The 27,892-nt window shown below is 33.7% G+C and overlaps 1 long non-coding RNA gene across 1 annotated transcript; it reads left to right on the top strand.

The window, feature by feature from the left end:
- The first annotated feature begins 152 nt into the window (after positions 1-152).
- On the top strand, positions 153-13,939 carry LOC148781017 (uncharacterized). The gene is made up of 2 exons (XR_016060672.1): positions 153-8,953; positions 13,683-13,939. It is a non-coding gene; the product is annotated as an uncharacterized LOC148781017 (long non-coding RNA).
- Positions 13,940-27,892: the final 13,953 nt, after the last annotated feature.

Here is a 27,892-nt window from a genome sequence, read left to right as displayed (position 1 = left end):
TCGTGTGAGTCGTTACGTTTACCAGAATTTTGGATTTGTCGCTTTCCATAACAATAAAACCCTCTAAAATCTTAAACCCTAATTTATCTCTGAAGAAAAGAAAACCTCAAATGAAACCCTACTGCCTCCAATGGTGGACTTCAAGGAAAGGGCATTGGAGGGTTGAATTTGAACCCAACTGCCTGATACTATTACTTCTTTGAGAGAGAAGATGGGCCCGATAAGCGGGTCCATAGAGTCATGCAAGCCCATCTCTCTCTCTAAGGCCTCTGCTATCCTCGATCTCTTCCTTTCCAATGATATTGGCGCGGATCCTTCCGTCTCTGAAACCCTGAAACACGTTGCCTTTTCCCTCAAAAGCATTGCAAGACCAAAGCATAGAAACAAAACCCCAAAACGAAGAACCCTAAAACAAGAGAATGATAGATTTGGAGAAGGAGAGGAATCCAAAAGCAGAGGTGTTGACAGTGAAGAGTTTGTGGAGAGAAAAGAGTCAAAAAATGAAGCTCCCGATGGTGTTAGCGGTGAAGTTCTGAGCTTTGTGAAAGAGGAGAAACCTGAGTTGGTTTCTGATGTCGATCAGTCTGAGGGAAGAGAGAGAAAGAAGAAGAAAAAGAAGAAGAGGAAAGTAGACGGCGAAGATGAGCTATCGGATAGTTGCGAACACCACAAGAAAAAGAAGAGGAAGAAAGATGAAATCCAGGAGTAGTTCTGGTTGCCTTTGAACTGTTTTCTAAATGGTCATTACTGAGTATGATTTTTGACTGGTTAGTTTTAGCTGCTTTCCTTTTGTTTCCATTTTGTTCCGTTGTTGCATTATCCTGTAAATGTTTCCTTTTTTTTGTTGATTTGGAAGAAAATTTTCCTTTTTTCTGCCTACTCAGTTTGTGGTTAGTTTGTGATTGTGGACTGATTTTCTCCATATGCAAGTGAATCTGAAATGTGTTTAAATCTATAATACACTTGGGATCAACTCTCTTTTTGGCAATGAGAGCCTTTTAATACTTATCACAGTGAAGAACTCAGTCCATTCGCCAATCTTTTTTATGTGTTAAGTTGCTTAACTCCTATAAATTTAGGAATTCCTTCAGTAGATGTTGCTGGTTTATTTAGGTGTCTCTTCTGATAAGGGGATAGTTGTGATGAATTGAGAGTATTGAACAAAATGATGGTGGAAACATTTTCTGTTAGCCTGTTATTGCCATGCAAAGACTGACTGGAATTAGTATGCTCCATTTGGTGTTCTCAAACTCATATTGGAAAAGTCATAGCATTTGGACATGATTTTTAATGATATGGAATCCATTTCACCACCCTCTGTTGTCGAAAGCCAAGTAATCCATCTTGTTTTCAATAATTACTCTGAAACTAATACTAAGTTGTTGAAATTGGATCTAGTTTCCAGTTCCCTTGTGATGGATCGAAGTTGTGTGAATATATGAGAAACCAAATCAAGTCCCGAGCCAGAAGCTACGGACTTGCCCTAGTCTTGACTTATTTCATCATTCCTGTGTTAATCTTTTATAGACTCAACAATGTCTTGTTTAGACTTGGCTGAGTCTGATGACTCAGGCTCGGTACCTGCCCCATTCTGTGTTCTTTGATGTCTTCTGATTGTTTTATGCTTTAGGGGAAACTCGAATTGAAAAGGAGTAATTTTTGCATTTTGATTTTAGAGGAGAATACATATCTCATAAATTTTAAGGTATCTCTTGCAAGAGGATTATTTTATCAAGAATCTTGTCTGTCCACCCTGCAGCAAATAGATCTGCTGAAGAAATGACAAGCACACTTTGTAAATACTTAATTTTTTAATATCTTATCATGTCCCATATGATCTTTTGGTGAAACATGCTTAACATTTATATTGAGATGTCTGTTATCGGTTGTTAATGCTAGTTTACCAGTTGACACTCTGACTTCTTTGACTTAAGATATATTGCATGCATGAATTTAATTGGCCATTTTTTTCTGCTGTTCCAAAAGATTCATGGAGCACATGTTTAGTTTGGTATCAAAATATATCAATGGGTATGGGGAAACTCAAAAGAGGTATAGCATTAGTCTTTTAGAATGACATGTTTCCTGTCTTTGTAAGGATTCATTAGCTTTTATGGTCTTTCATGCCAAGGGAAAATTCATGTGATATTGGATGACTCAATGAATTAAGTCTTCCATTGGGAGTTGTCCCAACTGGTCCTGGATTGTGATCCACCAGGCAACCAGTTTGATTGTTCATCTCAATTTTCTGCATCTCCAAATCAGTTTGTCTGTTCTGTTCCCTTTGCTACTCTTCATCGTGTTTTTCTTTCTTCTTGACTTAGCATATGACTATATGAGCCAAAAAGGTGTAATGATGTGTTACTCTGTGTATGAGAAAAAAAGGTGTAATGAGGCATGACTCATTGTATGAGCCAAAATGTTGCATTGATGCTTCATGTTAGCCTTCTTAGAAGATGCCCCATTGTATCCTTCTTAGAAGATGCCCCATTGTATGAAGATTTATTTTCTTTTCATTGAAATCATATTGGAGGCAAAGAGGAAATCAAGTATAGATGGATCTACAAAGTGAACCTCAAGGTAAAAGGATTCTTGAGCAGTATAAAACTAGTAGCTATCTTGGGTATTCTAGGATTGCAGGTTTGATTTGAAAAGATGCCTGCCCCCATGACCAAGACATTCCCTAGTCAGACTATGATTGTAGCTGCTGCAGACGTGGACTCTATTTTTCATGTATGTGCAGAATGCATTTCTTCTCGTGAGCTATATGAAAAGGTCGGTTTGCTTCCTTTACAAGGTATGGCGAAGGATAAGTCAATGGCGCGTTTGCCTCTTGAGGGCTTTCCATGCTCTTAAGAATATGCCATAAACATGGTTCTTGAGGTTTATAAATAATAGGTCATGCTAGGTTTGATGGAGTGATCATGATTACTTCATGTTTCTTCATGGGAGGACTTTTGGCGAAGTTGTTTTAGCATATGTTGGTGGCATTTTGATTATGGTGACCGGTTTTTGTTTTTGATTAGTACCATGGTGTATGCATCAGTGATATGAAATAACAATTGGATTCGAAGTGTATTCAGCGGTCATGCAGGTTTAGAGACTCAATGGTTTGTATTGGGTTAGACAGTAGTAAATCACTTCATGTTGGTTTATTAGCCAATTTTCTGGGCCATGTTTCCTTCGGTAATAGTAGGTAGCAATCATGGAATTATTGTCATGGATGAAACTGGCATAAGCTTAACTAATTTGGAACAACAGTTCTAGCAGATTGCTTATCACCTCATGGCTGCTTAGCACAAGTATGCCTGGGACATCATTACTCTTAACTTGTCTTATTGACAAAGAGTGCATTGTTACTTTCCTTGAACTTAATGTGAAACTGCTGGCATTTATGCATTTAATTTAAGGGTCCTGTCAATACATCCGGACCATGCGAGTAGCAGTGTTACACTAGACACCTTGCCTTTGGCTTGGTGTTACGCGTCATTGTGTGTCAACACTTGAAGGTGAGCTCGTTCTCGACCACTCCACACATTCTACTGCTTTGCTATGTTAAGTTATATGCAAAAATAATCATAAATTATATTATATATTATTGTTTTATTCACAATATTGTTTGTAAGGATGTAAAGTCTTGACTTTTTGGCTTTGTGTACTGGATACCGCGACACATATTAAATGCTGATGTGCATGTCGTTGTCCATGTAATACTAGCAAGTGGTGAGAAGTGTGATCATGTCAACTAAATTTCAATTCTTTCCTTGCTATGCTATTTTGTGAAGGGGTATACAGGACTGTTGGGTTGATGTATAATTCCATTTGCCTGAAAAAAATTCTTCCAACTCCTCCATCACTTCTAAACATCTTTATGTTTTTTATTCAATTGATTTTCTACTTCTGACTTGTTCGCATTGAGTTTCTCCCATGCTTCGTCTTTACTTCTTAGTAATTCTACAAACTGGAAGAAAACAAGGAACAAGAAAGCCTTCTCTAGAATATGCTTCCCTCAGTAGAATTAGAAAGCCTGTGGATCTGGTCAATTATGAATGACTGCATTGTTGAGCCTCCTAGGGGACACGTTTCCATCAGTTTTTTGCAAGCTCCCAACTGGACTAATAGGACTAAAGTATGTTACCTTCTTAATTATTAAAAAAAGAAAAATATCTTATATCTACTTCACTCCCTTTTTGGGCTTATGGTAATGAAGTGATATTCAACCTCGAGATCATCTTAGATCGAATATGAAATTATCTGAAAACTTCTAAGAGGTCATCGTTAATTATATCCAAAGATGCTTGAAAGAATCTTGTTGTAAACCAATTAAGAGCAAGGCACTTATAACCTAGATTTCTCTGGTCACTGGCATCCTTATGAAATCTGAGTTACATTAGGAGGGAGGGCTTTAGCCCCATTTTCAGCCGTGTATATTTTCTTTGAAAAACCGATCGCTAGCCCAACTATTTCCCCTCCACCTTGACCATATTTACAGTTTATGGGAATAGCCTTGGCGTGTGAGAAATGGGTATTACAGTCCCTTCCCTCAGGCCAGGGTTGTGTGACAAGCTTCCTCCACTATTCTTAGAATGTCTTAAAAGTAGCCCTGAAGTTTAGGTGGCCTCCTTTCTCATTGTTATACATGTTATGCAGGCTCCCTATGCACCATGCAAAATAACTAGCCTGTTATTTTGAAGCAAAACAACTAGCCTGTTATCTGCTCTCCTGTTATCAGCTCTTGTAAACCCATATTCTGCTTCTTTAAATTTGGCTTTTAACTCCATTTAGGCAAATCAAGAAACTCCCAATCTTCTGTAATCAGTTCTCCTTGCACTATCAGTCCTTTAATTTGTCTTTCATCTACATTTAAGCTGATAATGAGACTCCCATCCCAAGTCAAAGCTGATAATGAGACTCCCATCCCAAGTTATGTGTGGGCTCATTTTGATAAAACCTAAGAGAGCCATGATCCTCCAGGTTCCTGGAAAGGCTGCATTGTTGTATTTACTCTACATGTACCATGTTTCTTATGCTGTAAGCTATGGTGCTAAATTTGTCCTCCAAGCACCAAGCCTTGTGAAAAAATTTCCCTCAAATTAAAAATTGAGTTGTTCCAGTTATATTACTCATCACAGAAAAGGTGTTCCAGTTATATATAGTGCGACTGCCAATCCTGGGATCGAGTGGAATTTCTTAATCCATCCAATTATGGCTAATCCCAATACTCTGTTGTAGGACCTGGATCCAGCGGACATTATACTCTCATGCGCGGGTTGCTTCCTCGTGATATCATATTATCTTAAATGAGACAGGGTAACCAATAACTATGATAAAGATTTAACCAATTTGCAAACTAAACATAGATTTAGCCATTCTCTTCTCCTACCACTGAAGGCTAAGAAGCAACTGATCTGTTTTAGTGATGACCACTTAATTGGTACTTTGTCCAAGTTAACAACAACCAACAAGTGGTGAGTCAATAAAGTTATGTTTGAAGAGCTTTGAGAAACCCTTGTGTCTTGTTTATGGTACATTTTTTTTCTAATGTAGGAACTTGTTTACATTAATATGTCTCCCTGATCACCAGTGCCTTTCAAATTTCCCTCAAACCAATCTAACACCTCTTAAAGTCAATGTGAATTCATGTATATATCTAGAACCTTTTATCATAACATCTAAAATATTAGATGAATATAATATTAGAATAAAGGAGTTACTAATATATTAAGATAAACTTTGATTTCTGTATATTCAGTGATCTGTGAATATGAGTGCTTTTAGTTGCTTAGTAGATACCATACTAGTAACTTGTTCTTGCTCAAGCTCATAGGACTCTAGAATCTGTGCACTCTTGCTTGTTTAACTGTACCCTATAGATTCTTAGAAGTTATATAGTTACTTTTGATTGCAAAGTGACTCGATGCCACTTTCTTTACATGGATGGCTAATGATGCTCATGGGATATCATTTCCTCATGAATGATGCATATGTGATACTGTTTGTCATTTTGCCCTAACGTTTTTTGTGAAAGTACAAGTGAAGGTAAGAAAAATAAAAAAGGTTCATAAGGCTTGAACCTTTTGTAACAGTGAATTTGAGCTTTTGTTTTGATAGATAAATCATGATCGCAATCTCAAAATTGGAATCTAATCTGCCTACACAAACGGCATTCTAGAATTGTGTTCATTTGATTTTCTTTTATATAATGAAATTTTGACTTAGCTGATTGTTACTTCTATCATTTTGCACATGTTATGGCCTAAGCTGATTGTTACTTCTATCATTTTGTACATGTTATGGCCTATGAAACATACACACAATGTCCTGGGCTCTGACCATGTCTCAATACTTGGCAGACACCGACATGCGTGCCGACGCTCTTGGACATGCATTTGAGGCCTCTTTGTATATACACTACTGTGTCTTTTTTTAGATACGTTTCTTTTTTCGAAAGTGATGTTTCGTTTATTTTGAAATTTCATTCTTCATTGAATGGTATTTTTGTTTTAAAATTAACAAGTATTTTAGAATAAAACTAGAAATATTTTTTATTTGTTAAATTAGTATTTCCATAAGTTATTGTTTTTTGAAGGTGCTATGTTATCAATGCAATGAAACAGGATACTGTGCATATGAATGCCCAAAAAAGAATGCAGTATTTCCATAAGTCATTGTTGCCATAAATAAAATATATGATTTTCATCTATCATGAAACTTTTTAGGGTTTTTCTCTCCACAACTAGTTTTTACCTTTGCAAGCTGTGGATTATTGGTTTCTCCTCTTTAATTCCTGTGGATCATTGGTTTCTCTCTTTCCAAGCTGCGAACCACTAGATATTTATCTCTCTTCTTCAACTTTTCTATTTATCATTCTTGTTGTACCATGTGCTATGTAAGATCCTTATTATTCCATTTTTTTATCATTAATAGTATGAATTGTATTGTAACTTATCTTGTCCTACCAATTGATTACTAGTTTTGAAAGATACATATTTGATATTCTTTAAATTTTGTTGTATTCTTGTCATATAAAGTGTTGTATTAGTATCTAATAGATTTAAAGCTTGTAGTATTTTTGTCATACAAAGTGTAGAATTTATCCTCATCTCAATTTTTAAGAATTTTTTTTTTGAGCTTGTATTTTTGCTTGTCTTGATAAACAATTTCCTAGTCGTAAAAGTTTATGATAGTAGTTGTTAATAAAAGTTTGTAGTATTTTAATAGATGTAAAATATATTTGTATACTGTATTGACGTAGAGTGTCTAAATGTTAATATTTGGGATTCAAGTTTCTAACACTCGTAACAATGTCATAAATAGACACGCATGTCCGTGTATAAGTAACATAGAGAGAGAAAGAGATTGAATTTAGAGAGACGGAGTTTTTAGAGAAAATGTGTTTTTAGAGAGAAATAAAGATTGGCTAGAGCGAGAATGGGTTTTTAGAGAGAGAAAGAGAGATTGGTTTTCTAGAGTGAAAATAGTTTTTTAGAGAGGTGTTTAGAGAGAGAATAAGTTTTTTAGAGAGAGAAAGAGAGAATGTGTTTTTAGAAAGAAAAAGAGATTGGAATTTTAGATAACCAATTTTTAGAGAGAAAGATAATGAGTTTTTAGAGAGGGAAAGAGAATGAATTTTAGAGAGAATCAATTTTTAGAGAGAAAGAGAATGAGGTTTTAGAGAGGGAAAGTGAATGAATTTTAGCGAGAGAAAGAGAGATTGAATTTTTAGAGAATGATTTTTTAGAGAGAGATTGGGTTTTTAGAGAGAATGACTTTTTAGAGAGATATAAAATAGGTTTTTAAAAAGAGAGATTGGATTTTTAGTGAGAGAATGGGTTTTTAATGAGAGAAATATAATGGATTTTTAGAAAGGGCAAAAAAGATTGGGTTTCTAGAGAGAGATGATGGGTTTTAGAGAGAGCAATTGGATTTTTAGAGTGAGAGAGATTGGATTTTTAGATAGAAAATAGCTTACATTTTAGATTCTAGGAGGGTAGATTCCCAACTCGATTAGCAAACGAAAGAAAACAACTTCATAAGAAATTTAGACATTAGTATAAAAAATGTGAAATCTAAATCTAAAAAATCTATTTCTTACAAGAAAACTGTCCCACGAGAACGAAACGTGCCCTTAGCGTATTGTTTTGTATAACATGAGCCGTATGTTTATGAACAGTTTCTCCGTTCCAGAGTACCTTGATTTGGGAAGGAAAAATTTCGTCTGTCACCCTTGTTAGCAAGAGATTAACTAATTTTACTTGCTTGCATGCTACTATGCTCTAAATGTCATGCGGTACTGTGTGGAAAATCATTATCCTTTAGGAAAAAGTTTATATAAGGATGCAACCTTATAATGTAGAACTATGGATGCACTTCAAAAATCCCTCGGAAAAAGGTAGTTTTAATGTTGAAAAACCCTTTGATTGATCATCTCAACATCGAGATGTGTGACCATGAAAAATAAAAAGATTTAAGTCCCAAAAATAGTGTATTTTACAGCATATTATTTATACCGTCCATTTTCAAGATTTTTATATGTTTATAAATCTACTTGATTTTAACCTTTTTTGAAATTTAAAATTTTATAATTAGATATAAAAGTAGATTTTGAGATAATATTAAAAGTATTTTACATCAAAATTATATACCGTGATAAAATTTAAAGGTGCACCTTACTTTTACACTACGGATGCATCTGTATGCCAACTACAATACGGGTGCATCTGCATGCCAACTGCACCCTAATCCTACGGATGCATCTGTATGTCAACCACAACTTAATCATGTGGTGTTTGATAACCGTGTACAGAGAGGTAAGTATACCACTTTTCTCGTTATTGTAGTTTTCACCTGAAAGAGGGAAAGGATTCCTATTACTATTTGAAAAGGGGGAAAGTAGGAACTCAATTTCTCCCTCTTCCATCATCCTTCCCACGAAGGAAAGTTGTATGCACAGGTAACCCCGCGCAACAAATCCAGACGAAATACCTCATTGAGTACGGTCATTGATAGCAAAATTTCCTAAAACCTTGATTTTGATGCTTTTTCAATTGACATAGCCCTCTATTTTACTGTCTTGGGTCTGGATGGATTGTTCTCTCTCGGACAGTGATCTCATGCAACTGTTATAAAGTAATGTGATGCAACAATCTTTAAAAACCATGTTATGGCTATTTGTTTGATTCAAAATTTGAAATATACACTCTTTTCATTCTAATGAACAATCACAAAAAAGAAAAATTTAAAAAAACAATCTAAAAAGTATTTTTTTAGCCCAATTAACATAGGCCGTTCATTTTGGTGAGATGCTTAGATCTAGACCTTAGAAGGAATATTTAATTTTCAATTTTTTTGGATGATTTTATTATCATTAGATGAACAATGTTAAAAAATAAAAAAATAATTTTGAGTTTATAAAGGCTAAGATCTTGAAATTTATCAAATCAATGGTCCAGATTTGTTTTTGGAGGGGACTCATTTTGATCATATTTAGAGTTCAAATTGAATATTTTTTTTTTGGGATTGATTATTGAGAAGAAGAGAGTGTGTTTAAAATTTTGAATCATACAAATACTACAAACATAGTTTTCTAGAAGTGTCGTTGCATTATACTATGATACAACCGTTGCATGAAAACACTGCCCCTCTCTCTCTATATATAAAAATGCATATGAGGAGTAATTTCATGCCATAGTTGCATTGCAATATAATGAAACAATATTTAAAAACTATGTTAGGGGCCCATTTGTTGGACCTAAAGTTTTAAATATATACTATTTTCATTCTAATGAGCAATCACAAAAAACAAAATGTTCAAAATACAATTTAGAAAATATTTTTTTAGCCCAATTAATATAGGCCGCCTAGAAGTATGATTTTATTATATTATAATGGCATGGTGACGTAATATCATTTTTCATATATATATGGGCAGGGACTTTGTGTAATGGTTGTATCATAGTATAATGCAACTACATTTCTAGATAACTATATTTGTGGTATATGTAGACCCAGCATTTTGCACACATGTTCACTTTATCTCAATAATCAATATAGGTAAAAAAATAAATTGCACCCTATATATGGTCAAAATGAGTCTTTCAAACAATGAATCTAGATTGTCCATTTGATGAATCTCAAGATTTAGGCCTTTATGAATTAAAAATTATTATTTTCTTTTATGATATTGTTAATCTAATGATAATAAAATTATCTAAAAAATTTGGAAAGAAAAAAGATTATTCTAAATCCTAGATATAAACATCTCACCAAAATGAATGGACTATTTTTAATTGTGCTAAAAAAACACTTTCTAGGTGGTGTTTTCAATAATTTTTTTTTATTGCTCATTAAAATGAAAATAGCGTATATTTTAAAATTTGGATCAAACAAATGGCTCTAACATAGTTTTTTAAGGTTGTTGCATCATATTACTATACAACCATTGCATGAAATCACTACCCGATATATATATATATATATATATATATATATATATATATATATATATATATATATATATATATATATATATATATGGAAAAGTCTTCCCAACACCTACAGGCGAAAATGAATAGTGATTTCACCTACTCTCATCACCGTCCAAAGTTCATCTCACGATCACGATTGTCTAGTAGTGTTTCATTTTTCATTTTTTTTTTAAAAATCGGAATAACTTGAAATTTCGAGCGTGTGTACATCTTAGTGAGGCATGCCTAATAAAAATATAAAACAAATAATTCGTAAAAAATAAATTGACCAAAATGCTCCCAAAACATTTTGGGGGTATTTTGGCCAATTTTTCATGTAAAATATGTTTTTGATATTTTTCGTAGATTCATCTATTTTTTATGAACACACGCTCCAAATTTCAGATCATTCCAATTTGTAAAAAAAAAAAAAAATATTACTCGACAATAGTAACCGTGTGATGAACTTTAGACGGTGATGAGGGTAGGCGAAACCACTGTTCATTTTCGCCTATAGGCGTTTTGTAGTATATATATATAAATCATTGTTCATTTTCGTCTATAAGCGTGTTGTGGTATCTTCATATATATATATATATATATATATATATATATATATATATATATATAAGAAAATAGATACCTTACAATTAGATGAGTCAATAAAATCAAAATTATATAATATTATCAATTATGATACATCCTCCTCTACAACAGATTCTACCAATTCCCTTATAGAAAATATTCATGATGATGATTTTATATGGACAGAGTCATCAGACTCTTCAGAATCTTCTACCGATTCTGAATCACCTCATCCATTGGAAGAATTTACTTGTACTTGTCCTATCCCCTCACATAATCTTCATACTCTAACACAAGAAGATAATCTGATTTTGGATCTCATAGAAAAACTTACAGATCCCAATGAAAAAAGAGCTATTATTACTAAATTCATAAATTTAGCTAAAACAAAAGCAAAAACTCCTCCTATCAGTAAAACACCAGATGAATATAATTTTGCCTCTATTATGAAGAGAGTTAATGAACAACGTCTCAATAAGCAAAAAGAACTTTCTATCTCAGACCTCAAACAAGAAATAAATGAGGTTAAGAAAGAAGTTCATCAGCTCAAAAATAGAATTAAACTTCTAGAATTACAAAATCTATCCCATTATAATTCAGACATAGATGAAGTAGAATTTAATCATCTAGTTACTACATAGAGTCCTGATCCACCTGGAGATATTCCAGAAACCTCAGAAAATAAACCTCTCCTGATAACTGAACAGTCTTCTTCAGTTAATCTGTTGGATAAAATCATTATACAAAAATGGTATGTTCAAGTAACTATCATAGTTGCAGAAGATTATAAATTCCAAACATCAGCCTTAATAGATTCAGGTGCTGATTTAAACTGCATCAATGAAGGATTAGTACCAACAAAATATTTTGATGAAACAACTCAAATCCTAAATACTGCTGATGGTAGTATACTCTTTATCAACTATAAACTATCTAGTGCCTCTGTATGTAATAATCACCAATGTATCCAGACACCATTTATCATGGTCAAAGGATTCAGCCAAGCAGTCATCCTTGGGGTCCCATTCCTAACACTATCATACCCATTATCCATAGATCATACAGGAATAACCTCTACATATCAAAATGTACCTATACATTTTGAATTCATTAACAAACCAAAACTCATAGAAATAAATAATGTTAAAAGCCAATTACAAAATAAAGAAAAATTTTTCTGTACTTTAAAACAAGAAATTAAATATAAACATGTGGAAGAACAATTACAACATCCCTTAATACTACAAAAGATTCAACAACTACAACAACAGATAGAAACCTCTATCTGCAGTGAACATCCCAATGCTTTCTGGGAAAGAAAGAAACATAGTATCAGTCTCCCATATTAACCTGGATTCAATGAAAAACATATTCCTACTAAAGCAAGACTAATACAAATGAATACTACTTTACTAGAAATGTGTAGAAAATAAATTGCTGACCTCCAAACAAAAAAGCTTATCAAACCAAGCTCATCACCATGGAGTTGTGTAGCTTTCTATGTAAATAAAAATGCTGAAAAAGAACGAGGAGTTCCAAGACTAGTAATTAATTATAAGCCATTAAATAAAGTCTTACAATGGGTAAGATATCCAATTCCTAATAAAAAAGACTTATTAGATCGAGTGGCAAATGCTTGTATATTTTTCAAATTTGATATGAAGTCAGGATACTGGCAAATACAAATCCAAGAGAAAGATAAATATAAAACAGCATTCAATGTTCCATTTGGACAATACGAATGGAATGTAATGCCATTTAGATTGAAAAATGCCCCACCTGAATTCCAGAAAATAATGAATGATGTATTCAATGCTTATTATCAATTTATGATAGTCTATATTGATGATGTCTTGATATTTTCTGAATCAATAGATGAACATATAAAACATATTAATACATTTATCCATGCAGTACAACGTGCTAGATTAGTTGTATCTGCTAGAAAAATTACTTTAGTCAAAACAACTATTAGATTCTTAAGACATAATATCCATCATGGTACCATTATTCCTATAGATCGATCAATACAATTTGCTCATAAATTTCCTTATAAAATTTTAGATAAAACAGAACTCCAAGGGTTCTTAGGATGTCTTAATTATGTTATTGATTTTTATCAAGATCTAGCTATAGATGCTAAGTCTCTCCATGATAGATTAAAAAAGAATCCACCACCATGGACAGATATGCATACTCAAGCAGTACAATTAATTAAAAAGAAAGTCAAAACTCTCCCTTGCCTTTCTCTTCCTCATCCTATTGCTTTCAAAATAATTGAATGTGATGCCTCAGAGTTGGGTTTAGGAGGAATATTAAAACAACGAGTCGATGATCATAAACAACTACTCTGGAATCCAACTCAACAAAACTATTCTACGGTAAAAAAGGAATTACTTGCTATTGTCCATTGGGTTACCAAATTTCAAAGTGATATTCTCAATCAACCATTTTTTATTCGAACCGATTGCAAAGCTGAAGGACATTCTGAAAAGAGATGTTCAAAACCTTGTTTCCAAACAAATATTTGCTCGCTGACAGGCTATCCTTTCTGCCTTTGATTTTACTATTGAACACCTTTATGGTTCCTCTAATTCCCTTCATGATTTTTTAACCCGTGAATTTTTGCAGGGGGCAACATTGACACTCTTTCCTATCGCCTATAGGCGTTGGGAAGACTTTTCCTATCGTCATATCGGCTTAGATTCAATCTGAGCCATTGGGCTCATATGTTCATATGAGCTAGTGGGCTAATCCCAATTTTTCCCATATATAGCCTTGATGAGAAGAACACACCTAAAATTTCAAGTGATTTGGATATGTAAAAAATAATAATAAAATTCAGGCATTATTGGATATTTGTGATCGTCAGATCGGCTTAGATTCAATCTGGACTGTTGGGCTGATATATTCATATGAGCTAGTGGGCTAATCCATCTTTTCCATATATATATATATATATATATATATATATATATATATATATATATATATATATATATATATATATATATATATATATATATATATATATATATATATATATATATATATATATATATATCAGAGGTAGTGTTTGATTCTCTCGGTTTATTGGTCTTTCTTTCTGCCTATGTTGGACCATGAAGTTTGAACTCGAAAAAGTGAGCAGCAATACACTTCAAGTTCTGCCTTTGTTTTTCTTCTTGCCTAGAGATATGATGTGGTGGGATTGTTCTTCTCTTCCATAATACTTGCTTCTCTCTTGATTTTTGGTCTCTCTTCCTTGTTTACAAAGATTTGTTGGATTTCGTATCTTCTCTCTCTTCGAGACTTGTTTTTGTCCATCTTTTGTTTATAGTTTGAGAAGTGCATTAGACTGTGAAGGAGAGGTGGGATGCTTAGTGTTTTTGTGAAATGGTTAGCTTTGAACCTTAAATGTCTATTTATTAAAAGAAAAAGTTTATATAGAGCCGAGGCTCTAAACAATCAAATTAGAGCACACCTCAAAAATTTCACTAGAAGAGGTTGTTTTGATACCCAAATATCCTCAAATTGATTATCTCGATATCAAGATGCACGGACATGAAAAAAAATGGATTTCAAATTTTGAAAATAGTGCATCTTGTAACACATTTTTGGACCTTCAATTTTCAAAATTTTCAAGTTTTCATAGATCTGCTTGATTTACACTATTTTTTAAACTTTAAATTTTATAATTAAAGATAATGATATATTTTAAGGCTATCACAAAGATTTCCATTATTTAAACCACATATCTCAACTATATGTGAAGGTGGGCTTTACTTTGATTGTTTAGAGCCTTAGCTCTATACAAACCACACCTTTTATTAAATAATTGTAGTATGCTTGTTTTTTAATGTTGATTTATGCACTTAGTGAAATTATGGCAGTAAGAAACCAATTTTGTTTCTTAATGATGTAAATATTGGTAGAACCATAGAGGATTGACACCTCTGTGAAGTCTCCAAGCACAATAAAATATTTCTTCAATCTATTTATTTATTTTGATGTCATATTGGATGGATGGAATTTAATAAGAAATGCATTAGATGGGTTATAGGAAATTTTTTTTATTCAAAATATGCATTTCACACAGCAGTTCAATGAAATATACAATGAACAGTTAAGACAAACAATTTCCAGTTTTCTCAATGCCAAATAGGTAAAAATGCCAGCACTACATTGTATCAAGAGAAGTTAAGACAAACAATTTCCAGTTTTCTCAATGCCAAATAGGTAAAAATGCCAGCACTACATTGTATCAAGAGAAGTTAAGACAAACAATTTCCAGTTTTCTCAAATCCAAATAGGTAAAAATGCCAGCACTACATTGTATCAAGAGAAGACTCCCAGCTTTCAAGCTACCATTTTTTTACCCGCTACATTGTATCAAGAGAAGGCTCCCAGCTGTCAAGCAACCGATTTTTTACCGCCTCCTATAATCTAGAAAAGTTAGTGACAAGGAATTTCGGAAAAAAAATACAATGAAATTTATCAAACGCCAACTAAGTAAACTTGTTATTCAATCTCTGAAGTTTTGGAAAAATGATTGGGCTTGTACTTAGTGAAGGTGATTGAAATCTATCAATTGCCTAATTTAAACGCATTATTTGGGATTCGGCTGGATAAGGCAGGTTTGGGGAAAGCCATTCACTAAAGAGAAGCTATTTGAAACTAAATCCAATTCTCGCCTTTGTGAACAAAAAAAAATATGAGGGCCAAGTGCCAATTCCTCTTTTTGTAGTGCCACAAGTTTTGATTTTGGCATTTCCTGGACCAAGAGCGAGCTCGTCAAAGTTCCTTTTATGAATGGGGAGGAGTCAATATTTCCTTAATATAAGAATATAAAATTATTTCTGTACACTAAACCCTTGTTAGCATATATAAAATTAGCGCAGTTCTGGCCATTTCAAAGTTAGAAATTTTCCATTAACAACTCTATGTCTCTATTAACATCTCTCTCTTGGGACCTAAAAACCTCTTTTTTACCCTCTCTACTAACCACCACTCTCTCTTTACAAAGTTTATTGCATTAATAATTCCACTAAAACTCATACACTCTCTCTCTGTAACGTAGTATAATTAAATAATTCCACTAAAATTCTCTTTTTACTAACAACCTCTTCCTTTAAATTTATTCAATATAGCTTCTTTCAAAAATCAAAAGTCTAAAGTTAACACAACAATAAAATAAATAAATGGAGTTAGAAATATTCATTTTATTTTCATGTTGCATTTTAAATTTTATTTTGATTATAAAATGAATTTAATAAACAACAAACACTCAAAGACATATGCTCGGTTTTTATATATTTTTGACACAATAATGAAAACCATAATGCAATTGTAGCTATTTTTTTTAGAAACCTAAAAAACAAAATTTTTGAGAAATTATAGTGTCTTTTTTGAATTTGTTTTAGGCCGAAACAGGCCGATCCGGTCTATTCTTTGACACGGTTTTTGGGGTCGGTGATTTGGGTTACCGATCCATTTTTTTAAACCTCGCCAAAATAGTATGGATTTTCTTTTGGAAAAAGTTTATATAAGGTTGATACTTTAAATTGTATAATTAAGCTACACCTAAACTCCATTGGAAAAGGCTATTTTGACATTGGAAAACCATCTAATTGATTATTTTGAAATCGAGATCTATGGATATTGGGAAAAAAATAATACATCTTACAATTTATTATTGAGACCATCCATTTTCAAGATTTTTATATGTTTGTAGATCTTCTTGATTTGAACCACTTTTTGGAGTTTAAAATTTTATAATTAGAGATGAAAATATGGCTTGATTTTTATATCTTTATAGATCTTCTTGATTTGAACCACTTTTTGAAGTTTAAAATTTTATAATTAGAGATGAAAATATTGCCGTGAGGACCTCAAACTTTTCCCCAACCCGTCCCATATCCAGGTAAAAGGGCTGGGTTGTGTTAGGTAGGTAGCTAATATAAACTTTAACAAAACTTAGATTGAATCCTGAACCTACAATAGCTGTTTATACTAGGGCATTCCCCAGTAGCGACATGCTATAGTGGAACCTGGGCACAGTGAGAAATGAGCCGGTGTTAGCTAAGGAGTTCCCCAAAAACGATGTGCCGCCCAGTTGCGGCGAAAAAGTAAAATAGCGGACTCGGATTCGTTTAGCCGACCCCAATTAGGTGGGAAAAGGCTTTGACGATGATGAATTAGAGATGAAAATAGATTGTGGGCCATCCTAAAACTTTTCAACACCAAAATTGCATTTTATAACAAAGTTTGGAGGTTGTTTAAGGTTGCAGCCTTACACAAACCTCGCTTTTTACTTTTTAGATGCAGTTTTTATAAGGTTGCAACTTTAAACAATCAAAGTAAAGCACACCTCCAAATTTTATCATAAAATACAATTTTGGTGTAAAAAATTCTTAGGGCCGCCCAAAAATCCATTTTCACCTCTAATTATAAAACTTTAAACACCGATAATAGTTCAAATTAAGTAGATCTATAAATACATAGAAATTTTGAAATTGGATGGTCCAGAGTGTTAAGAGATGCCCTATTTTGGCCTCGAAATCTTCGTTTTTTTTCATACTCATATATCTTAATGTCGAGATGATCATTAGTTAAAGGATTTTCCAACATAAATCAGCATTTTCCGATGAATTTGTGAGGCGGATCTTAATTCTAAATGTTAAGGTTGCAACCCTACATAAACATTTTCCTTTTCTAAATGCTTTGTGAATGTTTTTAGTTATCTTAATTCTATATTTTTATATAAACTTTTTCCTTTTTTAGATGCTTTAAAAAAATTTATTTACTTACCTTAATTCTACATTTTAAGATTGCAACCTATATACCAAATGCTGTCTAAATGTTTTTAGTTACATTCCTCCCGATACCATTGCTCTCTAACTCTTGCGGGTCAACACTCCCTCTCAATTCTTCATATTATGAATCGGACTCAAAGCTCTTTAGGTCACTTAAAGAAATGAGGGAATTCATAGATTAACACATGAAGCAATGTCTAAATTATAGGTTATTTTAACCTAATTTTTTTTACGAAATCTTCTCACCTGTTGAGGAATGCGACTCATTTTCAACGTATTTTCTTTCCGTGTTGTGTATGAAAAGTAATGGTGACAGAAGAAGTTTTTGAATTGTGGTGATGAAAGGTAACAATTATCGCGAAAGAAGGTGACAGAAGAAGTTTGTCGCGAGACGTATGAGGTTGTCGTTTGCATAAGGAGATATCTGTTTTTTAGTTTTTACTTCACCTGTAGAAAATAGAAAATTTTGAATTTCATTTCAAAAACCTATAAATTCAATGAAAAGAAAATTAATATTTAGTTCATATCCGCAATCAATGATCTATAAACCGCGTTAATGTATGGAACATACATTATAAGTGGGAGTCTGCCATTTGGGATTCGAAGGGAAAAGCGCTCGATCTGGTGAAAATGAAGAGCAGTAATGTACCACTATACGGCTGGCACAGAAAACTATACCAAGAGGCGGCTGGCATCCACAGAAAACTATATCAAGAGGAAGAGTGGAGTTTGCCAAAGTGGGGAGTGGAAAGGAGCCAATAAAAAATGTGGCAGACTGTTCAAATTTGCCAACATGGAAGCTCGACGATGCCTGCCATCCAGAGAGAAAAGTATGGCACAACACACCAATTAGACGTCACTGTAGTAGAAAATATTAATCTTCCTTCTTCTCTTTCGTATAAGTAAAAAATTAGAAAATATTAATGTTGTTTCTTCTCTTCCCAGTAAGTTAAAATTTTTTACTTAGACAAATTCTGAGAGTTATAAAAATCAATACGTAAAGCAATTTGTTTAAATAAATAAAGAAAAACAACTAATTTCTCTTTAAATAGATCTTAGCTAATTCTAAATTTGGTTAGAGGGAAAAAAAATAAATTCACATTCAATGATAAAACATAAAATATAATTAAAATAAAACATATAAACGTAAAAAATGAAAATTATTATTTGAATTTTTATGAGTCTTTTGATATTTTATTTGTAATTTTTGGACTTATAAAAATAAAGATATCGATTTTACAAAACTATAAAATTCAAATAATATTTTAGAAGTCATTTTATTAATTTTAAAATTACATAAAATATCATGGGGGCCCATAGTGCACATGGGCCCACCATGTACTATGTGGGTGGGGGCCCACAAGTGCCACACATGGGTGGCACGCCCTACCTCTTGGTTGATTGCTTTTTTATCAAGTTTTCTCAAAGATTTGGTAAGATATTATATGGCATGTGGTCAAATAGAGATATGAGAATATTTTGACCATATATTGACCAAAGATTGAAAGAGAATATTGACTTGATATATCTTTGGAATATTTTGTGAAAGGTTATGCTATGGATTGGAAAGTATAATATTTTAATTAGATATATTTTATTTATTTTCCAATGATGGAAAAATGGTTAAAGAAATGGGGATAATGACCCATGCACATTCCATAATGTTGGTGGCCCATCTATGCATTGGATAACTCAGATCTCTCACTCCACAAGTCACCTTGATCAATGGTCAATATTCAATCTAAAAAAAAAGGCAAACTGTGAGAAACCCTAAACGTAATTTTACACTATAAATAGGGGTGTAACCCCACCTATTCTCTACACCTTTTTCTCTCCTACAACTTTCTCTCTCCTCTCTCTCCCATAAGGGTATGCCCCACTCTCTCTCCTCTTAGTCTCTCTCTCTCCAACTTTCTCTCTCTAACCCTCTCTCTCTTAAGCCTCTAGAAGGGTACGTGTCACACCCCAAGAATTTACAATACTGATATTCCTGAGATGTGGCAGTCAAAACATATATATACATCTCTTTTTAGGACAAATTTACAATGGCGAGGTCTTACAAAGTAACAAAAGAAAACTAGCACAACAACAATATCTTCCTAAAGTTGATCCTGACGAGCACTCAAATGAAACCGCAGTTATCCTGAAAAATGTTTATCATAGTTTGATGAGTTTGGCTACTCAGTAAGTGATCGTCATAATCTTAAAAATAATCATGATTGAAAGATATCAATATTTTCCAAAATGAGATCTATTAACAGAAATGCATCAACAGTTTCACTTTCAATAAATACATAATTAAGTATAATCCAAGTAATTGAAATGCTTATAACACTTTTAACGGCAGTGCATAATTCAAAGGATTTCACAACATACCCTACTGGCTTCCCAAGTAGGTCACCTATATACCCCATCAGCGTCCTGATGGGTCCACTTAATCCCTATCGGCGTCTCAGATAGGTCCACTTAATCCCTGCAGGTCCACTTATACCTCACCGGTGTACCGGATGAGTCCACTTAATCCCTACCGGCGTCCCAGATAGGTCCACTTATACCTCACCGGCGAACCGGATGAGTCCACTTGCATACCTAAATTATTTCTAAATCTCTTTAAACATTCTAAAGCAGCAATATCATGTACTCAACATATCACTGAAATCATTAATATGAATTTCACTTAAACCATTAATGACAGTCACTCTCTATAACATTTAAAAAATAACCAATCAAATATTTTGGGCTTAAATTTAGAAAGGTAGCAGTTTGTAAAGGCATTCTAGCATAATTGCTAATTTAATATGTATAGAAAAACTCTTATAGAAATTCAAGAATACAGAATTATCACAATTTATGGGATATCAATCCACAAATAAACATTTCACAACAATACTATAATCAATTGCAAAAATGTCCATTTTTAAATAATAAGGCAGTCATTTGCACATGAATTTTACAATGTCTAAATATTCAAAATAGTAGAAAGAAATATCACAATTTTACTAAAAGCAGAAATATCACATTTATTTCTAACAATAGACAAGAAAAATAAATAAATTTATTTTTTTAATTTACAGCATTCAAAATTTCTAACATAGATAAAATATCACAATTTTTATTAAAAATATTATTTTTCAAGATAATGAGGTAACGTGCGCATAAAATTTATCGCGCCTAAAATTCATGATAATAAGCAGAAATAATTATTTCATTTTATTTTTAAAAAGAATGGATTATTTTTCGAGACAATGAGGTCACTTACACACAAAATTTATAAAATAAAGATCTTAGACGGAAATATCACTATTTATTAAAAACATACTAGTTTTCAGGAAGACGATGTCACTTACCCACAAATATTTGACAGGGAGCTTCCGATAAAAAATTCGGTTCGAGAGAGGAGTTCACTGTGTTTCGACCAAAGAGAGAGGGAAATCTCAAAATTTTCTAGGGTGGGAGTGCTCACCTCCCCTATTTAAATTCTTATAACGCATTATTATATTATTTTATTAGGCTCTACCTCATACCTGAGGTGTCGCGTTAAGAGTCTGTTTTTAACATATGAAAACCACGTCCACTAAAGGACGTGGCAAGCAGCAAGCAAAAGTTTAAACCAAGTAAAAACTTTTGAAAATAGTGATGGTCCTTAAGGACCATCATACTCAAACAGACCATCACCTATTTAAAAGTATCTTTTCTCTTTTTTTTTTTTTTTTTTTTGAAATTTTAGGATTGTTACATTCTTCCCCCCTTAAAGAAATTTAGTCTAAATTTGTGTACCTGATTACTGAAAAAGATAGGGGTATTTTTCTCTGATTTCGTCTTCTCGTTCCCAAGTCGACTCTTCTCTTGAATGGTACTGCCATAATACACGGACCAAAGGAATCTCCTTGTTACGCAACACTTGCACCCTTCTATCCAGTATCAAAATTGGCTGCTCAATGAAGAATAGGTCCTTCCTGATCGGTAAAGGTTCATATTTTAAGATATGGGATGGGTCGGGCTGATATTTTCGTAGTGAAGATACATGAAAGACATTATGGACGCTTGCCAATTCGGGTGGTAAGGAAAGTCTATAAGCGACACCTCCGATTCTTTCCAGGATTTCAAATGGTTCGATGTAACGTGGGCTCAACTTTCCTTTCTTGCCGAATCTCATAATGCCTTTTATTACTGAGATTTTTAGGAAAACTCGATCACCTTCCTCAAATTCAAGATCTCTCCTTCAGTTATCGGCATAACTCTTTTGCCGACACTGAGCTGTCCTAAGCCTTTCACGAATTAATGCTATTTTATCTGTGGTTATCTGGACAATTTCTGGCCCCAAAAGCTTTCTTTCACCAACCTCGTCCTAACATATGAGTGACCTGTATTTCCTTCCATACAGGGCTTCATATGGTGCCATCTGAATACCGGCTTGGAAGCTATTATTATAAGCAAACTCAATCAGGGGTAAATGGTCATCCCAGCTTCCTGTAAGGTCAATAACATAGGCCCTCAGCATATCTTCCAAGGTTTGGATGGTCCTCTCCGAATGTCCATCAGTTTGGGGGTGAAAGGCAGTACTAAAGGTGAGTCTAGTCCCCATGGCTGACTGTAGTCTAGCCCAAAATTTAGAAGTAAACTGAGTATCCCTGTCCGATACAATATTGACAGGAACGCCATGCAACCACACTATTTCCTTAATGTACAACTGAGCCAGTCGATCCAAAGTGTACGTTGTTCGAATCGGTAGAAAGTGGGCAGCTTTGGTCAACCGGTCCACAATGACCCAAATGCTATCATGTCCTGAATTTGTTCTAGGCAAGCCAGAGACAAAATCCATAGAGATGTGCTCCCACTTCCATTCTGGCACGGGTAAATGCTGCAACAACCCAATGGGCCTTTGATGTTCAGCTTTTACTTGCTGGCATGTTAGGCATTTAGACACAAATAGTGCTACCTCTTTTTTCATATTATTCCACCAAAAGGTTTTCTTCAGGTCCTGATACATTTTAATACTTACGGGATGTATCGTATAACGAGAATGATGTGCTTCTTCTAAGATAGCTTTCTTTACACTCTCATCATTTGGGACACAAACCCGACCTTTGAATCTTAGCAAATCCTCGCTACATATAGAGAATTCATCTCTCTTTCCTTGCTTCACCTCTTCTATAATTGTTATAAGCTGAAGGTCTTTCTTTTGTACCAATCGAATATGTTGGATTAATTGGGATTCCGCCTTAATGTTGTCAATTATACTTACCACACCATTAATTGACGGAGTTGGATGCCAATCCACTATTTCCTCTAACAATCGCATTTCTTGGATCATTAGATGAGCTAAGACTCACGTAGATTTTCTACATAGAGCGTCGGCCACAACGTTAGCTTTTCCTGAATGATAATGGATTGTACAATCATAATCTTTTAAGAAATCCATCCATCTTATCTGCCGCATATTTAAATCCTTCTGAGAGAAAAGGTATTTCAAACTCTTATGATCCGTATATATTACGAATTGCTCACCATATAGATAATGCCTCCATATTTTCAAAGCGAATACTATTGTAGCTAGCTCCAAATCATGAATTGGATATTTTTTCTCATATTCTTTCAACTGTCTGGATGCTTATGTCACTACTTTCCCATATTGCATTAATACACAGCCCAAACCTTTATGTGAAGCATCACTATAAATCACAAATCCCCCATTCCCCTCAAGAATAGTTAAAATAGGTGCTGAAGTTAATCGAACTTTTAGTTCTTGAAAACTCTCCTCACATTCACTTGTCCACTCAAATTTGACATTTTTCTGTGTCAATCGAGTCAATGGGGTTGCGATTAAAGAAAATCCTTCTACAAATTTTCTGTAATATCCTGCCAATCCCAAAAAGCTTCGAACTTCAGTCACATTACTTGGTTGTTTCCAATTAACAACGACTTCAACCTTTGAAGGATCAACTGATAGACTTTCCTTTGATATAACATGTCCTAAAAATGTCACTTGTTCAAGCCAAAATTCACATTTACTAAGTTTGGCATATAATTTCTTTTCTTTTAATATTTGCAATACCATTCTTACATGCTGCTCATGTTCCTTCTGATTCTTGGAATAAAATAAAATATCATCGATGAATACCACAATAAATTTATCCAAAAAGGGCCTAAAGATTCGATTCATCAAATCCATAAATGCAGCCGGTGCATTAATTAATCCAAAAGGCATGACTAAAAATTCATAATGGCCATACCTTGTTCTGAAAGCTGTCTTGGGAACATCTTCACTTTTAATCTTAAGCTGATGGTATCCAGATCTAAGATCAATTTTTTAAAACACTTGTGATCCTTGTAATTGATCAAATAAATCATCAATTCTAGGTAATGGATACTTATTTTTCACTGTCACTTCGTTCAACTGTCTATAATCAATACACAATCTCATAGTCCCATCTTTCTTTTTGACAAACAGTACTCGAGCACCCCAAGGTGACACACTGGGCCCAAAAAAACCTTTATCTAATAATTCTTCCAATTGTTGTTTCAGTTCTTTAAGTTCTGCAGGAGTCATTCTGTAAGGTGCCTTAGAAATTGGTGCTACCCCTGGCAATAATTCAATGGAGAATTCAATTTCCCTGTCAAGCGGTAATCCTGGCAATTCTTCTGGAAAAATGTCGGGAAATTCTCGGATAACCGGAGTGGTATCCAAATTTATTTCTTCATTCCTATCTTCTTTGATATATGCAAGAAAGCCTTGACACCCTTTTCGAAGGAGGCGATTAGCTCGAATACAAGAGATTAAATATGATGGGGAGTCTTCTTTGACACCATTGAAGTAAAATACTGGTTGATTCGGAATACTAAAGGTAACAATTTTCTTATAACAATCAATACTTGCATGGTATGCAGAAAGCCAATCCATGCCTAAGATTACATCAAAATCTTGAATTTCCAGGAGTATTAAATCAACCAACAGTTCATTTTGTTCTATCTTTATTACACATGATTTGTACACTATATTGGTGTTAATTGAATCTCCCATCGGTGTGGCTACCTCTAGAATGTATTCTAATTGTTCTGGTTCTACCTTTAAGTGGCATGCAAAGTGTTGTGACACAAATGAATGAGTAGATCTAGGATCAATCAAAACATGAGTACTTTTTGGAAAATAGTAAGAGTACTTTGGATCACTGATTTTGAGGCCTGAGCGTCTTGCTCGGTAATCGCAAATACTCTTCCCTTCATCTGAGGCTTTGGAGCTATCTCTCCCTGCTTTGGAAGCTGTTGTGTCTGTAAGCTAGGACATTGTCTAATCTGGTGTCCCAATTTTTCACACTTAAAACAGGCTCCGGTATTCCAATAACAAGGGCTTGATCCATGATTTTTCTCACATTTTCTACATGGTTCTATTGGGTTTTGAAATGGCAAGGGCCTTGGCTTCTTGTTTGGCCTTTCAAACTGTTGTCGATTAGATGATGTAGGTCTAACATGATTATTCTGATTTTTCGTCTTTTGGTAATCTTCAAAATCTTTTTCAATAATTTGGGCTCGATTTACTATTTCAGCATAAGTTCTCAATTTCAAGACTGATATTCTACTTCTAATAGCTGACCTGTGACCCCTTTCAAATTTCTTCACCTTTCTTGCCTCATTGTTAATCATATGTGGTGCAAACCTGGCCAATTCAGTAAACTTGGCCTCGTACTGTGCTACTGTCCTATTTCCTTAGATTAATTCTAGAAATTCCATTTCTTTTTTGTCTCAAATAAAATCTGAGAAATACTTTTCATTAAATGCCTCTAGAAATACTTCCCAGGTCAAGGTTTTATTTTCTTTGACCAATACTCCTTTTGCCATTGGCCACCAGTGTTGTGCCTCACCTTCTAACATAAAAACTGTCAAGGCCTCCTTCCTATCATCAGGACATTCCATAACCTTGAATATTTTTCCAATTGCATAATCCATCCCTCGGCTTCCAGTGGGTTTAGAGCACCCTTAAAAGAAGGTTGGTTCAATTTCTTAAATTGTTCGATATTACTCCCACCATTTCCTGTAACTGACTGCCTGGGTGGATTGTTGTTTTCCATCTGATGTTGCATTATAGTAACCATATTTTCCAAGGCTTTGTGAATTCCTTCCATATTAGCCTCAGCTATTCTGGATCTTGACTTTGTCCCGGTCTGTACACACAGTAAAGGTGATTTTAAGTACATTCTTTTTAAATTTCCATTCTTAAGAATCTTAAACCTATTGCTTTGATACCATAATTGTCACACCCCAAGAATTTACAATACTGATATTCCTGAGATGTGGCAGTCAAAACATATACATACATCTCTTTTTAGGACAAATTTACAGTGGCGAGGTCTTACAAAGTAACAAAAGAAAGCTAGCACAACAACAATATCTTCCTAAAGTTGATCCTGACGAGCACTCAAATGAAACCGAAGTTATCCAAAAAAATGTTTGTCATTGTTTGATGAGTTTGGCTACTCAGTAAGTGATCATTATAATCCTAAAAATAATCATGATTGAAAGATATCAATATTTTCCAAAATGAGATCTATTAACAGAAATGCATCAACAGTTTCACTTTCAATAAATGCATAATTAAGTATAATCCAAGTAATTGAAATGCTTATAACACTTTTAACGACAATGCATAATTCAAAGGATTTCACAAAATACCCTATTGGCGTCCCAAGTAGGTCACCTATATACCCCATCAGCGTCCTGATGGGTCCACTTAATCCCTATCGGCGTCTCAGATAGGTCCACTTAATCCCTGCAGGTCCACTTATACCGCACCGGCGTACCGGATGAGTCCACTTAATCCCTACCGGCGTCCCAGATAGGTCCACTTATACCTCACAGGCGAACCGGATGAGTCCACTTGCATACTTAAATTATTTCTAAATCTCTTTAAGCATTCGAAGCAGCAATATCATGTACTCAACATATCACTGAAATCATTAATATGAATTTCACTTAAACCATTAATAACAGTCACTCTCTATAACATTTAAAAAATAACCAATCAAATATTTTGGGCTCAAATTTAGAAAGGTAACAGTTTGTAAATGCATTCTAGCATAATTGCCAATTTAATATGTATAGAAAAACTCTTATAGAAATTCAAGAATACGGAATTATAACAATTTATGGGATATCAATCCACAAATAAACATTTAACAACAATACTATAATCAATTGCAAAAATGTCAATTTTTAAATAATAAGGCAGTCATTTGCACATGAATTTTACAATGTCTAAATATTCAAAACAGTAGAAAGAAATATCACAGTTTTACTAAAAGCAGAAATATCACATTTATTTCTAACCATAGACAAGAAAAATAAATAAATTTATTTTTCTAATTTACAGCATTCAAAATTTCTAACATAGATAAAATATCACAATTTTTATTAAAAAGATTATTTTTCAAGATAATGAGGTCACGTGCGCATAAAATTTATCGCACCGAAAATTCATGATAATAAGCAGAAATAATTATTTCATTTTATTTTTAAAAAGAATGGATTATTTTTCGAAACAATGAGGTCACTTACACACAAAACTTATAAAATAAAGATCCTAGATGGAAATATCACTATTTATTAAAAACAGACTATTTTTCAGGAAGACGATGTCACTTACCCACAAATATTTGAGAGGGAGCTTCCGATAAAAAATTCGGTTCGAGAGAGGAGTTCACTGTGTTTCGACCAAAGAGAGAGAGAGATCTCAAAATTTTCTAGGGTGGGAGTGCTCACCTCTCCTATTTAAATTCTTATAACGTATTATTATATTATTTTATTAGGCTCTACCTCATACCTGAGGTGTCGCGTTAAGAGTCTGTTAACATATGAAAACCACATCCACTAAAGGACGTAGCAAGCAGCAAGCAAAAGTTTAAACCAAGTAAAACTTTTGAAAATAGTGATGGTCCTCAAGGACCATCATACTCAAACAGACCATCACTTATTTAAAAGTATCTTTTCTCTTCTTTTTTTTTTTGAAATTTTAGGATTGTTACAGCACGCCTC

Source organism: Amborella trichopoda, chromosome 8 (assembly GCF_054954075.1).
Source record: "Amborella trichopoda isolate Santa Cruz 75 chromosome 8, AtrichopodaSantaCruz75HAP2 v2.0, whole genome shotgun sequence".
NCBI classification, from domain to species: domain Eukaryota; kingdom Viridiplantae; phylum Streptophyta; class Magnoliopsida; order Amborellales; family Amborellaceae; genus Amborella; species Amborella trichopoda.
Note: the sequence above shows the minus strand (reverse complement) of the source record. Positions and strands in the feature narration are given on the sequence as shown.